The sequence below is a fragment of the Pinus tabuliformis genome, chromosome J (genome assembly GCF_031772625.1).
Source record: "Pinus tabuliformis cultivar Carrire ecotype Pingquan chromosome J, CPIR1, whole genome shotgun sequence".
Taxonomy (NCBI): Eukaryota; Viridiplantae; Streptophyta; class Pinopsida; order Pinales; family Pinaceae; genus Pinus; species Pinus tabuliformis.
In genome coordinates, this window is record NC_142295.1 from 334,331,680 (window position 1) to 334,347,695 (window position 16,016).

At 37.9% G+C, this 16,016-nt stretch overlaps 1 pseudogene; it reads right to left on the minus strand.

Annotated features, from left to right (window-relative positions):
- LOC149227104 (DNA replication licensing factor MCM7-like) overlaps window positions 1–16,016 on the minus strand; it is a 72,209-nt pseudogene that overhangs the window by 48,323 nt on the left and 7,870 nt on the right.

A 16,016-nucleotide genomic window follows, 5' to 3' on the forward strand; every position in this document is an offset into this window, starting at 1 on the left:
GTTTTACGAATGCAGTCAGATTGCTAGTTTACTTATGTTTGGAAGAAAAGAGAATAAGTTTGAGTTAGAGATCGCAGTAACACGAAGTGGAAAGAGATATAGAGTAGATACCATTAAGAGAGCTTGTTGACAAGACCTAAAGACCTTTGTAGAGACTGAGTATAGTCCTCCTTTGAGTGAAACTGAAAGTGAAAGAGAAGATAGCCACCCTGATAAACCCCAGGTAACTTCTTAGTATTCACCTTCCCAGCCTAAGAGTTCACAAAATCCAAAATCCAGTAATAGCTAGGGTTTTTTTGGCTCTCCCCCTCCCCTCCCCCTACCCCTTCTCCCCCTACCCCCCATCCCCCTCCCCCTCCAAGAAAAATTATGCCTGATGATATTAAGTTGCCTATTTTCAAAGGAACTAGATTGGAGGATCCATAATAGTTTTGGTTTTTATGTGAAGTTGTATGCACCGTGAATTAGATCAACGATGAAAAAAAATAAATTGCATCTCATTACGATGTTTCGGGATAGAGCATTGACAACATCTCAAGCAGATCAGAACATTTGCAGATATTAAATCAGCACTGATCAGATAATTTAATAAGTTGAAGTCTCAGTCACAATGCATCACTGAGTTGAAATAAATTAAACAGAAACCTATTGAGTCTATTTGGGAATTTGATCAGAGATTTAAGGTATTGTTAGATCAGGTGAACTTTGACATAGCTCCGTAAAAAAATCAAGAATTGTTTATAGTTGTGTTGTTACCGCATATCAGATTATGATTGACGCGACGAAAGATAACACGTCAAGCTGAAGCTCTACAAATTGCAATGAATTGGAAGCTTCGCCTATAGGAGATACTAATGTAGGCATGCAATAGATTCAGAGTCAGTTGGTGAACCTAACCTTGCAGATACATGATATCAACAAAATAAAATAAGTCAGAGAAGAACTATGGTATACAAAGTGAAAATCGAAGGGCCATTCTATAGAACAATGTCTGATCTTCAGGGATTACATGGCTAGTGAGGCACTGAATCCTTAAATGTAGGATCCAGCCTGTCGTACAATATATGTAAGACCAGAGGCCAACATCACTCAGAAGACTGTTACCTGTTATAGAAATATGTGCAGACTCCAAGGAACCTATATTGAAATTTATGTAAATCAGTAGGACATGATGACAATAATTGTCGAGCTTATGAACTAATGATGGAGCACGGTGCTGAAACTTATAAAATGCAAGAAGAATAACATGTACATGAAGGCAGTGGAAAACACGGTGGTTGAGGAGGCTACCAAGCAAGAGGTCGAGGTGGTGGAGCTAGTTGTGGACGCAGATAGATAATTTGCTATAACTATGGCTAGCTAAGTCATTTTGCAAGAGACTATCGGAACCCCACAACGACATGTAAGTATTGTAAATCCTTTGAAAATGTAATTGAAGAATGTCCTATGAAAATGTAATTGAAGAATTTCCTATACTTATGGCGAAAATGAAAAAAAAAATCAACATCTGACATAGAATATTCAAATGATGACTGCTAAAAGGAGGACTAACGAACCTCGAATTAATATTGTCACTAGAATTGGAGCTACGACGGGAAGTGATAAAGCATATGAGAAGAAACAATATGAAAGTACATGGGTTAGAAAAATTGTTGAGAAATTTTCCGTTTTTTATGTTCAGAAAGAAAAAGAGTTATTTATAGAAGTAAAGCAATTTTTTATGGACATTGGAGCTTCGACATCTAGTGCACAACCAAAGATCGATCAAAAAAGTAATTGTGACATGTCAACAACATCGACACAAGACCAGGATTCAACAAATCAAGCAGGTATTTTAAAGTCTTTTCTACAGACTTGTATGAAATTATTAAGAGATCAAAAATTTGTAGAAGGGCTTCGAGAGTTGATAAATTCCTATTCATCCAAAGAAACACTATGAAGTGAGATGCACACATTCAATAATTTGCATCGACAAAAAAGAACTAGAAGAGAGATGAGGCTTAGTGTGCAAATAGGAGTATATGAGATCGATCAAGTTATCCTGGATGTGGGATTTGATGCTAATGTCTTGACGAAGCAAACATCATAATTAATGGGTAATTCGAAGCGACAATGGTCACCTATTCAGTTTAGGATGGAAAATCAACAAAATATCTTCCCTCTAGGAAGACTACCAGGTGTCACAATAGATATTGAAGGAGTTCACACTATTGTTGACTTTGAAGTAATAGAGATCGTCAATGAAAAAAACCCTTACCCTTCATTGCTTGGAATTGACTGGGCATTTGATAATATGGCCATTATTAATATAAAGAAGAGACAATGATATTTGAAGGAAACAATATAAGAGTAATTGTTCCCTTGGATCCCTCAAAAGGGGTATGATATACAGAACCTATCAAAGAATAATATTGCATAGCTGATAGAGATAATATCTATCAAATGACAACAAAGGAACATGATTTTGTTAACCCTACTACAGAGGGAAAGTTGAGTTGGGAGCATGATAGTTCTTGTACCTCAGACTTAGAAGAAGAGTTGGAAAATTGGCAGAATAGGTTGCATGAAGTATCCACAAGACGATGTGCAAGAATTACTAAATTAGTTCGTTGTATGATATCTGAGGTATGTAACCTACCTTCTTATGATGGTTTAGGTGCCTTAAATACTTTTCTTGATGAATATGAAGAACAAGTTCTAGAAAATCAAAGGTTTCCAGCCTTGGATATAGCCCTGAAAGCTACCCCTGCTAGATGGTGGAATGCACACAAGAACAATATAGAAGGTTGGAAGGAATGTTGAAGATTGATGTGGATAAGGTTTGGACAGATAGATAGAGAGATAGAGATAAAATATGATGGTGAAACTAATCCTAGGAAGCATTTCCAGCTATGCACTACAGCATAGAAGGAGATTCCACAGCAAGAATGTGTACATGGATTCATTCATACATTAGAGACAATCCCTAGGAATTGGTACCTGGAAATAGATCTTTGACATGGGAAAGTAAACTAGGCAGACATGGTTGATGGATTCATATTAGCATTCATCTTTGAGGATAATTTCCCATACATAAATTTGGCACTTCAGACAATTAATAAGGATAATATATTTGAGAATGTAACCCCACTAACATGGCAACAACCTAATTGGGCCATGCAGATAGAAAATGCACTTGAATGTTATAACCTTACTATAGATGAAGAAGAATATCCTCGCAACATCGACATATCATAATCAGAAGGATACCGTGAAGTAATTGGACATGAGCTAGAAATACCAGATATAACGAAGCCACTGAATACCAAGAAGGTGAACATAGGATCAGAGAAGGAACCTAAGTTTGCAACAATAGGAAAATATTGGGATGAAGAGATAGTCAGTAAAGTTATAGAGTTACTTCATGAATACCAAGAACTGTTTCCCACCACGTTTTCATAAACAAAGGGTATAGTAGGAGATCTAGGAGTCATGAAGATTCCCCTTAATCCCGATGCAAAGCCATTCAAGCAAAGACCTTACAGGCTGAACCCAAAGTATAAGGAGAAAGTAAAGATAGAGCTTTATAAGATGATAACAGTAGGAATTATTGAACCAGTAGAAGAACCAGAATGGGTGAGTCATATGGCTGTGCAAGAGAAGAAGACTGAAGGAGAAATTAGGATTTGTGTTGATCTAAGGAAGTTGAATGATCAATGTTCACATGATCCCTTCCCTACCCCTTTCACAGATGAAGTGCAAGAAAATGTAGGAGGTCAAGAAGCTTACTCATTTACAGATGGATTATCATGTTATCATCAAATTAGAATTGCACCTGAAGATCGGCATAAGACCACATTTGCTACAGAATAGGGCTCATATCAATACACAATAATTCCTTTTGGATTGAAAAATGCCCCTGCTATTTTTTCTAGGGTGGTGGTTGCAGCTTTTAAGGAATTCACAAGTTTTTAGAGGTATATTTTTATGATTGGACAATATTTCGATTGTTAAGAAAAACATGTTGGAAGTTTAAGACTTATGCTCGACACATGTAGACAATATCACATATCTTTGAACTTAAAGAAGTGCATATGTTGTGTACCTTTTGGCATATTGTTCGGACATATTTTTTGTAATAAAGGATTAATGGTGGACCCTGCTAAGATTTATATTATTTTGAACTTGCGTCCTCCTAAGTCAGTAAGATAGCTTCGCATTATATTGGGACATACAAGGTATTACATAAAGTTCATCAAGGGGTATGCTCAGATTATTGTGCCTATGGAGAAATTGTTGAAAAATGATGTAAATTTTCAATGGAACGAAGTAGATTACTGTGCCTATGGAGAAATTGTTGAAAAATGATGTTACTTTTCAATGGAACGAAGTAGATTACTGTGCCTATGGAGAAATTGTTGAAAAATGATGTAACTTTTCAATGGAATGAAGTATGTCAGAAGAGCCTCGACATATTGAAAGAAAAAAGTATAACTGCACCTGTATTAGTGTTCTCTGATTGGAATAAGGAATTCTATGTCCATTTGGGTGCCTCTTGTATAACTTTGGGAGTAGTATTGACACAACATGGTGCAGGAGAAATTGATCATCCTATAGCTTTTGCAAGTAGAAAATTATCTAAAGTAGAAAACAATTACATCACTATAGAAAGGGAAGGACTTACCATGGTATATGCTTTGCAGAAGTTTAGGCACTATTTGTTGGGATCACACTTTAAAATGTTTACAAATCATTCTACAATAAAGTATTTGGTTAATAAACATGTCTTAGGAGGAAATATTTGCAAATGGTTACTGTTATTTTAGGAATATGAATTTCAAATCATTGTTAAACCAGGAAGACTGAATGCAGGACCTGATCATTGTAAATATTGGAAACAGGGGAAGAACCAACCAGCATAGAGGATAATATACTTGATGCATAGTTATTTGAAATCGAAGTTGAAAATGACCATTTTTTAGATATCATTCGTTTTTTTACGACAAGGATGGCTCCTTCAGAGTATACTACGTAGCAAAAGAAATAATTAGTGGTTAAGAAAACTAACTTTTCATTAATAGTAGAATAGTTATATAAGATGAGACCAGATGAAATATTGCACAGATATGTTCTTGAACATGAAAAACATATGATTCTAGAAGAAGCTCATGGTGGCACAGCTAGTGGACACTATGTAGGAAAAGCTATTGCACAGAAGATTTTGAGAGCAGGATTGTGGTGGCCTACACTACATAAAGATGTGAAGGAGTACTACAGAGCATGTGATATGTGTCAAAGAATAGGAAACCATCAAGAAGAGATGAGATGTCATTGGTACCACAAGTCACATTGCAAGCCTTTGATAAGTGGGCTATTTATTTTGTTGGACCCATCAACCCACCTAGAAAGAGCACTGGTTCGGGGTACATAATTACAACAACTTATTACATGAAAAATGGGCTGAAACACAACCAGTAAGGGACTGCAACACAAAGACTGCTGCAAAGTTTATTTTTGAGTACATATTCTCTAGATTTGTATGTCTGAAGATTGTGATAAATAACCAAGGTTCACACTTCCTAAATAAGACTATCGAAGCATTGATTGAGGAGTTCCAAGTTTATCATCAGAAAATTACCCCTTATCATCCTCGGGAAAATGGAACAGTATAAGCGTTTCATAATATTTTGGAAAATGCACTTACTAAGGTGTGCACTGTGAACAGAGATGATTGGGACCTTAGAATTCCAGCAGTTTTATGGGCTTATAAGACCACATGCAAAAATTTGACAGGTTAGACACCCTTCATATTAGTTTATGGGAAGGAAGTTGTGATGCCCATGGAGTACATCATTCCTTACTTGAGGATTCCAGATTTTATAGATATGGCAAACCCTGATATAATGAAGGAAAGAATGGAATAGTTGCTTGCTTTGGAAGAAGACAGATTTAGAGTAGGATTTCATCAGCAGGTATAGAAAGCAAGAGAAAAGGCCTAGCATGGCAGACATATCAAGCAGAAGAAGTTCCAAGTAGGAGACCTTGTTCTCCTCTATGACAATAAGTTTGCAAAATTTCTAAGAATGTTCAGGATGCATTGAATGGGCCCATATATTATCAAGTATATTACTAATGGGCGTGCAGTTCAATTAGCGAAGTTAAATGGAGAATTGATTTAAGGAAGAGTAAATGGAAGTAGGTTGAATTTGTACAGGGACAACCTTGTCCCTACATCCTTGCTCTAAAGAAGAAAGGAGAAAAGTCTTAGTGCCACCTGCAGTTAAAAGTGGGCACTGAACTATAAACTAGGCTACAGAGAGCTTCGACGTAGGAGGTTACTTCACTACAATTTGGATTATGTCGAAGTACATAGGAGCTACGACATAAGAAGGGGTGTTCACTACAATATGGGATTCGTCAAAGTTCACCGGAAAAATATGACTGTTAAAAGGGAAATTTAATGTTAAAACACGTGGAAAGTTTCATTTATAAGGATAGATTGACAAGATCTAAGGATAGATATGCAATTAATGAACAAAATCTGGAACAATCTAAACAAAATTTGAGCTAATGATGGGGTTAGAAATTCAGAATTGTTATAGAAAGCCACCTCCCACCCAGATTTGGCACTTTGTTGAATTTAGAATTCGAGTGTTGTTGTTAAGAGATTGCAAAAATTGGCATTTTTGTATGTCGTCTGAGCGTTCTTGGGAGGAAATTGATCATAATTTTCACGAGAAAGGCTTACCTGGAATCATGGAATCAGTCATAGTAACCGCTGGTACGCCCGCAATAGCATCACCCATAGCAGCATCATCACAAACACAATGGAGATCCCCATGAAATAAACTGACCAAAGAAAAAAGAAGAAACATGACAAGGAACCTGTTGAGCATCGACAACAACCCGAACAAATCAGAGATAGTGAAGAAGAAGTGGAGCAGGTTCAGATGGAAAAAAATAGTGCAACATTTGCATCACCTCTACCACCATATATTCTGCCAATAAAACCAAATGAAAAACTAGTGAAAGACTCAAAGGATGCGAAGTTTGGCACCTTCACACCCCTATTGCCAAAATCAGTACCATTTTATGGATAAATCCTTGGGAAAATTCCGCAGCTCAAGTTCGTGGACTATGACTTCAATGACAGAAAGAAATACTAGCAGTTCGATCCATACCGATATTTGAAACAAGTAAACTACTTGGAGAGTGGTGTGACGAGGTTAGAGACACACCAGTGGGTGAATGGATTGGTGCAACCGGGATTGATGAACATGTTAAATTTGTCACACTTTGGTAGAAGTCTGGGGAGCACGGCTTGTGTGCAATAGTTGCTCATGATCGTGCACGATGGATGCCTATGGATGGGGACGAGGATCCCTATAGACCCAATTTTGATCTAGAGAATCATGAGACTACTATATCAAGGGTGGAACCCCACATAAGATTTTGTTAGAAAAGATCAGGACTGTGCCATAGCCGAAAGCATGAAGAAGAAGTTTGGACTCACAAAAGGGAAGTGAGGATACGACATAAACTCAATCAATGACGAAGGGGTTTGCTTCACATCACACATATTGGCTGGGAAGATCATGAGAAAGTGGCGGACTAATGAAGTCCTTGTAGCGGTAGTTTCATTAGTTGCGCAATGCGCCAATGGGGTTCAATAAAACTGGGTCGAATACCTTTGCAAAGAATTTATGGACGACTGTTGCGAAGTCCAAGAGAAAGGTACCACATTCCATTATGCATGGTTGATATTGATAATTGCAATATTGGCATAGAGAGAGCTGAAGGATTCGTATTCGTAGTTCCCTCTAGTAGCTTCATATGTTTGTGAAGCAGCATGGTATACCTCACTGTGGCATACCACTCAACCGCCGCGAGCAATGGAGAACATGATGTTTTTTGTATTATATCATATAGAATTACATATGTTAGTGAACCAGCATCCTCGCCTTTCGCCGAGCTTATACGAGAAGTATAGCATTGTTGCGAAGTTTAAGGTTGATTTCCACAAAGTATATATACAAGCTCGTAGGGACACAAAGAAGAAATGGCATCCCCTGCCATACTTAGTAACAAAATATGATCTCTTAGCGTAAGTATAGCAGTGGCCCGCAGAATGGATGACTGTGCTAGAAACACAGGAAGAAGATAGTGTGACAGAGGAGGACACAACGCAACATGGAGAAGTGAGTGGAAAGGACAAAGACAAGGATGAGCATGACTCAGAGGAAGAAGAGAAACATGACGAGGGTCACCAGGATCCTCTTGAAGGAGATGAGTAGAATGAGTTAGAAATGACAAAGATAGACCCCACTATCACATAAAAGAGGAAGGCAGGAACCAAAGCTACCTAAGGAACCAAAAAGAAGTAGAAGGCAGATAAGGCGAAGGGTATAACACTAGTGGTCCTCACTGAAGGGTAGTTAGACCAAATCAAGGACAAGATACAAGAAGCAACGACAGAATCATGGAGCAAGCTAGAATATCACTACAGCTCACTTCTAACAGGTGTAGAAGAGTGGATTGTAGAACTAAAAATATTAGGGAAGATAGTTAGATAGTTAGCGCAAGTTGTGGAGAAGATTGGAGAAGAAATGCAAATAGATACTACACTTGCAATGCAGTTAGCATCGATACCTGTCGGAGCCCTGCAGTTTGACTCTGTCGAGGTTCAACAATAGGGTAAAGAATAGAGGAATGTCAACATGAACATCGTAGAAGTACCATTGCAGAGATTACATAAGCTGCACTTGGAAATAATAGAGGAGATGAAGTTGCACGAACAACACAACTTGCAGCTAAACATTCATGTAGAAAGAGATTGGGCTTCACTGCAACAGAAGCTTGACTAGATGATCCAGGAGAGGGACCAAGAATTTCAAGACCATCATAAGATCAGGGAGGTGGATGAAGCAACATACAAAGAGATTTCGGACCTTGATGTCCAAGAAGAAGAGCCAGTGGAGGACAAGGTCGCGAAGCTCAAACTTGTAGTTAGAGGATACAAGGATAAAATCATCGCAATACAATTTAAATATGAAATGTAGATCAGTGAGCTACAGATGAACCTGCAACCAACCATGGCATAGGAAGTAAGAGAATAGAGGGAGATCAACCTAAATGTTGTAGTGGTCATCATCTCCACATTAGTGGAAGACTTTGGGAAGCTTCTAGAGAAGAGCTTATAGATTTGGACTTCACTGTAGGAAGACCCAAATGTGTAGAAACTGCAGGAAGACATTCAATAGAAGCAGCAACAACTGGAAGAGATTCGTGCAACTATGAATACCTTACCAATCTTGTAGAAGCTCGCCAAGTTCAATGAGGGAAATACCCTCCAAAAGAAAATAGAAGAACTAAGGAAGGAAGAACAGGTTTTGATAGAGAGAACTCATCCATGGCAGGATGAGGCTCTCCAACTTTCCCAGGTAGTGGATGAGAAGCTTCAAGAGCTTCGACAGAGGGAAACAAAAGTGATGCAAAAGGCTACAGAACTTGTGACAAAATCACTATTGGAAGAGGTGTGCAATGAAGAGAAGCAGTTCACAGAGACTTTGTAGTAGTTCAATAATACCTACAACAATATTGCACCAAAAATTAGAGTCAAAGTAGCTAAGTGACTTGGGACGAGTCACATGTGAGTGGTGGGGGCCTATTGAGCGCAACCCAACTTGGCCTTTTTTTTGGCAAAGACTTCATATTTTGTGGAGAGGAGTGCATAGTGGAGCACATAGCGAAGTACCCAGTGAAGTGCGCAGCGGAGTGCGAAGTGGACCACATAGCGGAGTAGTTTGAATATACCACACAGTATAAGGGCTTCGGGATAGGGCGAAGCCCCTTCTTTTTTTAATAATGTAAAAGATCAATTGGTTTTGGGACCATAGCTACTTGTTTTAGGGATTCCATGGTATTTGGACCATGGTATTTGATGATGTGACCCTCGATGTAATAGTATATATAGGGTCAAATAATAAGAAGAGAATCATCGTTATGATCTATATTAGTGTTTATGGTTGCATTGTTGTGATCTGTAGCTTTGTGGCGAATAAGAGGCTCTACAGTTGAGTGCGCAGACAACCTACATCTTAGTGTTGTATAATTTCCTGCAAATTCTCTACAAATCTACCTCTGAGATCTATGTAAAAATATGACTATAGATTAATATCATAATGCAATATAACTAAAGAAAAATATTTTAATCTACTTCTACAATCGATTAGTGGAAGCTTAAAATATTTGAGCAAGATCAAGTGGAACACATATAACCAGAAGAAGAAGTAATGCACATGAAACACAGAAGAATACTCAGGGGAAAGCCTCAGCTAAAAACCCTACTATATGCATTATCATACAAGGTGGAAATATATCAGAATAATACAAAGCCTTAGCTCACACAACTAACCAACTCTCAGTACAATCCTCCTAGATTCTCACAGGAAAACAAGGCTTCTCAAAAACCTTCTCCTATGCCCTCCAAGCCTCCTATTTCCTTGCATGGTTTCTCCTAGGTGATCCTCCTATTACCAAGTGTAACACTAATCTCTCACATTGATCTCACACCATGTAAAACTATGCAATCCTCAAGGAACCTTCCCTTGACTTCATGGATGAGTTTCCTTTATAGGAAAGCATGCAACTGATAGTACATTGTCCTTGTCTTTAATCTCAACTAGGTATTTCTCATAATAGACATGCATGAGTTTCTGATGAGGGAATCTTCAGTTATCTGGAGTACATTTGTTGAGTACATGCATGCATCAACTGACTGATAACTCACAATTAGTTCCTCAAATAGTTTGGAACTAATTTAACTAGACTTAACTCAATAAACTGAGCTAACTAATTACAACTCAAATATAACTCAATATTGTCTCCTTAATTAAGGGATAATCTCCTTAATTTAAGGGATAATTGTTGCATGACTTCAGAAAGACTTGTAACTTGAATTTCTCCAACTAATCAATCCATAATGAATTAATTAATTATTTTTCATGTAGCTGGTGAGACCAAATTCGAATTTAATTAACAATTTTAATTCAAGGACAAATTAAAATTGGAATATTTTGGATTCTATTTTTATCAATTCTTGTTTCTATTTTCAACACTCCCTCTCAACAAGAAAGGAATTCAACTCGATCACAATCCTAAACCTTTGGAATGTTCTGCATGTAAAACGTCTCTCTAGTGTTGTTGCTCCATCAATCTCTAGAAACAAAAAAACATCCAACCTGAATCAGTATGATGCATCTGTCATCAAATTCTCTAACTGCTATTGCCTCTGTCAACTGAATACTTTGCGCTTCTACTAACTCAGCCTTTCTGCATTGTTGTCAATCCTTCTATTCTCTCTTCAGTATCTGACTACTCTAGCCTCTGTCACTTTGATCTCTGACTGCATCAATCCCACTAATTCCTCCCACTACTATGTACTTTGGGGTCTCGTAGCAAGGTACAATCCATGAGATAAAACCTCTCAATGGACGCTATCCAATTTCAGCCTTCATGGGACTATCACTTCACATCGCCCCACCTCACACCTGGAGGTATGGATGCATGTGATCCCTCTACCCACTTCTCCAATTATGGCTCCTCCATAATTGTCTGAGACCCCTTCTAGGACTGCATGTTGAGAGGTAATTTACTCTCCCTTTCAACCACCAATTCTCTAACATTTGCCTTGCTCCTCAAGGCTTTGCATGCATCTTGAACCTCAAGAGCATACAAGTTCTTGACTCGTGAACCGATCTATTTCACTTGTCTCACGGTGATGTCTCTAAGGAAAACCTTTCCCTTACTAAAGACAACATCGTAGCCTTTGTCCTCCAACATCGCGACAAATCCTAAGTTCTTCTTCACTCTAGGCACATACTTTGTTGGAAATACTAAGAGGGGGGTGAATCAGTATTTCTTTTTAATTGTTATTCTTACCAGTCAAAACATTTATAATTGGAATACAGAAGTAGATAACAGGAATAAATGTTTTTATTAATGTAATCTTTGCAATACATCAAGTACAGTATATATATATATATATGATCCTCCACCGTTGATCTTCTCTCCAGATCTAACGGTCCCGACTTAACCCGATCAACTCAAAACCGTTTGTTGATCCTTCCCCATCGATCAACCCATGCTAGATCCAACGGCCTACATGCATTTCGGGTGAGCCACTTGCAAGAGAAATAACTACCTGAAAAAGTGGTTTTCCCTCTCCACCTGAGTGTTATGTGTCGCTTGGTTAATGGAATCGGGTGCTCTCCTCTAAATACCACTTACCGCCTAGCGTCCGCCCGATAACGACTGCCACTATTACAAACCTGCCGATTAACTGTTGAATGTGGTTACACAGAGTAATGAATCTCCACTCTTTGCTTCTCATGGTTTCAAATGACTCTTCCTCTATGCTTCTCTTGCTCCTTTGATTGGTCTTCCCTTTGGATTCTGATAGTTCTTCTTTGGCATATATTACATGCGATTCTCCTCCGTTAACTGCTCTTCCATTGGCTTCTCCTCCTGATGCGTGTTCCTCTTTGTTCCTTCTAATGAACTTCTTCCCTGCTTTGATAGCTTTATTTCTCTTTGTTCTTCTGATAGCAGTTTCCCTTGGACATATCTCTTTGTGACTTCCTATGACTCTATTTTCTCTCTCGCTGATGCCATCCTCTTTCCAGTGGCTTTGCTCTTGTTCTTCACAAGTCTGATCTGCTTCTCCTTGGCTTCATATTGACATTAATGACAATCTAGATCAAAAATATCCCCCTTTGTCATTGATGGCAATATTCTTCTTCTCTCCCCAAATGACATCAGTGGCAAAGGAGTGCATAAGGACTCCCCTTGTCGAACTGCTCCCGCTATCCTACAACATCTTTATGAATCAACTTAAGTGATGCTAAAGAGATAACCCCCATCTTTTGACGAAAATGTTCAAATGCTTCTTGAGGAAGAGGTTTTGTGAAAATATCATCTATCTTCTCCTTAGTATTGATATATTCCAAGCTGATGTTTTGATCAGCTACTTGTTCACAATGGAAATGATACTTGATTAGTAAATGTTTGGTCTTTGAGTGCATCACTGGATTTTTGCTGAGGCTGATCAGACTTGTGTTATCATAATAGATGGTAATTGGTTGATTTGTACCTATGTTGACATCTTTTAGAGATTCCTTCATCCATAGTATTTGAGTACAACAATCTGCAACAACGATATACTCGGCTTCAGTTGTAGATAGTGATATGGATGTCTGTTTTTTGTTGAGCCAAGATACTAAACAGTCTCCCAGGAAGAATGCATTTCCACTAGTACTTTTTTTATCATCAACACTTCGGCCCAATCAGCATCAGTGTATGCAGTCAAAGTAAGAGTTGAGCTCTTAGGGTACCAGAGACTGAAATCAGGAGTTCCTTTCAGGTATCTAAGAATTCTTTTTACAGCTAACAAATGGGATTGTTTAGTGGCTGATTGAAATCTTCCCACCATTCCTACTGCTTGCATAATGTCGGGTCTCGTAGCAGTTAAGTACAGAAGGGAACCAATTATTGACCTGTAATGAGTTGCATCTACCAGAGGGGAGTCATCATTTTTGCTCAATTTGCAACTGTGTGGTCATGGGTGTGCTCATGGGTGCACAGTCTTCCATTCCATATCTTTAAGCATGTCTTTAAGATGTTTAGCTTGAGATATAAACATTCTTGTCATGGTTTGAGATACTTGTAGTCCAAGGAAGTGAGATAACTCTCCTATCATTGACATATCAAACTCTTTTGACATATTTTGAGAAAACTCATGGTTCATCTCATCATTATTACTAGCAAAAATCAGATCATCAACATAAACAAGGGTGACTAGTAACTTATCCTCATCCATCTTTATATATAGATGACTTCCTGCCACTCCCTTCTTGAAGCCTTGTTGTTGTAGATAGTGATCCAATCTTGTGTACCAAGCTCTAGGAGCTTGTTTCAACCCATATAATGCCTTTTTCAACTTACAAACAAATTCTTTTCCTTCTGTTAGATTAAACCCTTCTCATTGCTCCATGTAGACTTCTTCCTTGAGTTCCCCATTCAGAAATGTTGATTTTACGTCCATTTGATAGATTTTGAATCCTCCTGAGCAAGCAAATGCCAAGAACATCCTGATAGCTTCCACACAAGCTACTGGTGCAAATGTTTCTTCAAAGTCAATTCCTTCAATTTGTAAATAGCCTTTACAAACAAGCCTTGCCTTGTTTCTGATTATTGTCCATCTTCATTCATTTTGATTTTAAACACCCACTTGGTTCATATTATGTTCTTGTCCTTTGGACGAGGTACCAGCTCCCATGTCTCATTCTTCTCAATTTGAGACATTTCCTCTTCCATGGCTTTTACCCAATGAGGATCCTTACTTGTTTGAGTAAATGTTTCTGGTTCTATCATGGATAGAAGAGCAACATCATTCTTCTTTGGTGTTCTAGTCATACTTCTTCGGGTTTGCATTCCTTCATCCATATTGCCAATAATCTGCTCTTCTGGGTGATATTTTGGGATAAATTTCGTCTTTGAAGGGGTTTGAGATGGTTCTTTTTCCTTGGTTTTTCCTTGGTCTTTTTCTTCTTTTTCAGGTTCTTCTTCTTCAATGAGAGGATCAACTTCATGTTCTTCAATTTCTTTTTCTAGAAGGTCTTCATCAATTTTTACATCAATGCTTTCCACTATTTTCCGTAGTCAGTTATTGTAGCACTTGTAGGCTTTGCTTCTTATAGAATATCCAAGAAAGATCCCTTCGTCAACCCGTGAATCAAATTTTCCTGGTGAGTCATCATTGATTTTTATGAAGCACTTGCTTCCAAAAATCTTGAAGTATTTTACTGACGCAGGTCTTCCTTTCCATAATTCATAAGGAGTCTTTTCATTATTTGGTCTCAATTGAGTTCGATTCAATGTATAGACAGTTGTCCCGACGGCTTCTTTCCAAAAATTTTCTGCAAGTTAACTACTATTAACATTGTTCTTGCCATTTCTTGAACTATTCAATTTCTTCTTTCAACTACCCCATTTTTCTTTGGTGTTCTGGTAGCAGATATTTCTCTTTTAATTCCATGTATTTTACAGAATTCATCAAATTCTTGTGATTTTAATTCCCCCCCTCTATTTGTTCTGAGACACTTAATCTTAGAGTCCTTTTTATTTTCCACAAGAGCTTTAATATTCTTAAAACACTTGAATGCTTCAGATTTATATTTTATAAAATATACCCACATCATTCTAGTATAGTCATCAACAAATAAAGCAAAGTACCTTTCTCCTTGGAGTGTCGGAGTTCTAGTTGGTCCACATAAATCAACATGAATGATCTCCAAAGGCTTTGATGTAGAGAACTCCTTGGCCTTGTGACTTGTTCTAGTTTGCTTTCCATGTTGACATGGGCCACATACTCCTTGATTTGGTTTGAATAACTTTGGAATGTCTCGTACTGCTTTAATCTTGCTAATATTGATCAAGTTATCGAAGCTTGTATGTCCAAGTCACTTGTGCCACAACCAACTTTCATCTGTTTGACTTAAGTAGCATTTATATTCTTGAATCTTGTTCATAATATAGATGTTGTCTGGTGTTCTAACCTCTTTCGCCACAAGTTCCCCTGAGGAAGAGTTCCTTATTTCACTGCCCTTGGTGCTAAAGACAACATTATGTCCTTGATCATAGATTTGTCTAACATACAGGAGGTTGTGTTTGAGCCTATTTACTAGCAAAGCATTTTGAGCTTTTCCTTTTCCATTAATAATAGTAACAGCTCCTTTTCCAACAATTTTGGCAGACCCACTTCCAAAGGATACATTTCCTTCCTTTGTGTTCAATGAGAAAAACTTCCCTTTGTCCCCTGTCATGTATCTGGAGCACCCAGTATCCACAAACCAATGATTTTCATTATTTTGAGTGCATAGAGCTAGGCCACATTTATCCGTGTTGGAATTCTCACTTCTTGCTTTTCCTCTTTTGAGTGGGCAATTTTGTTGAATGTGTCCATTATTATTACATAATGA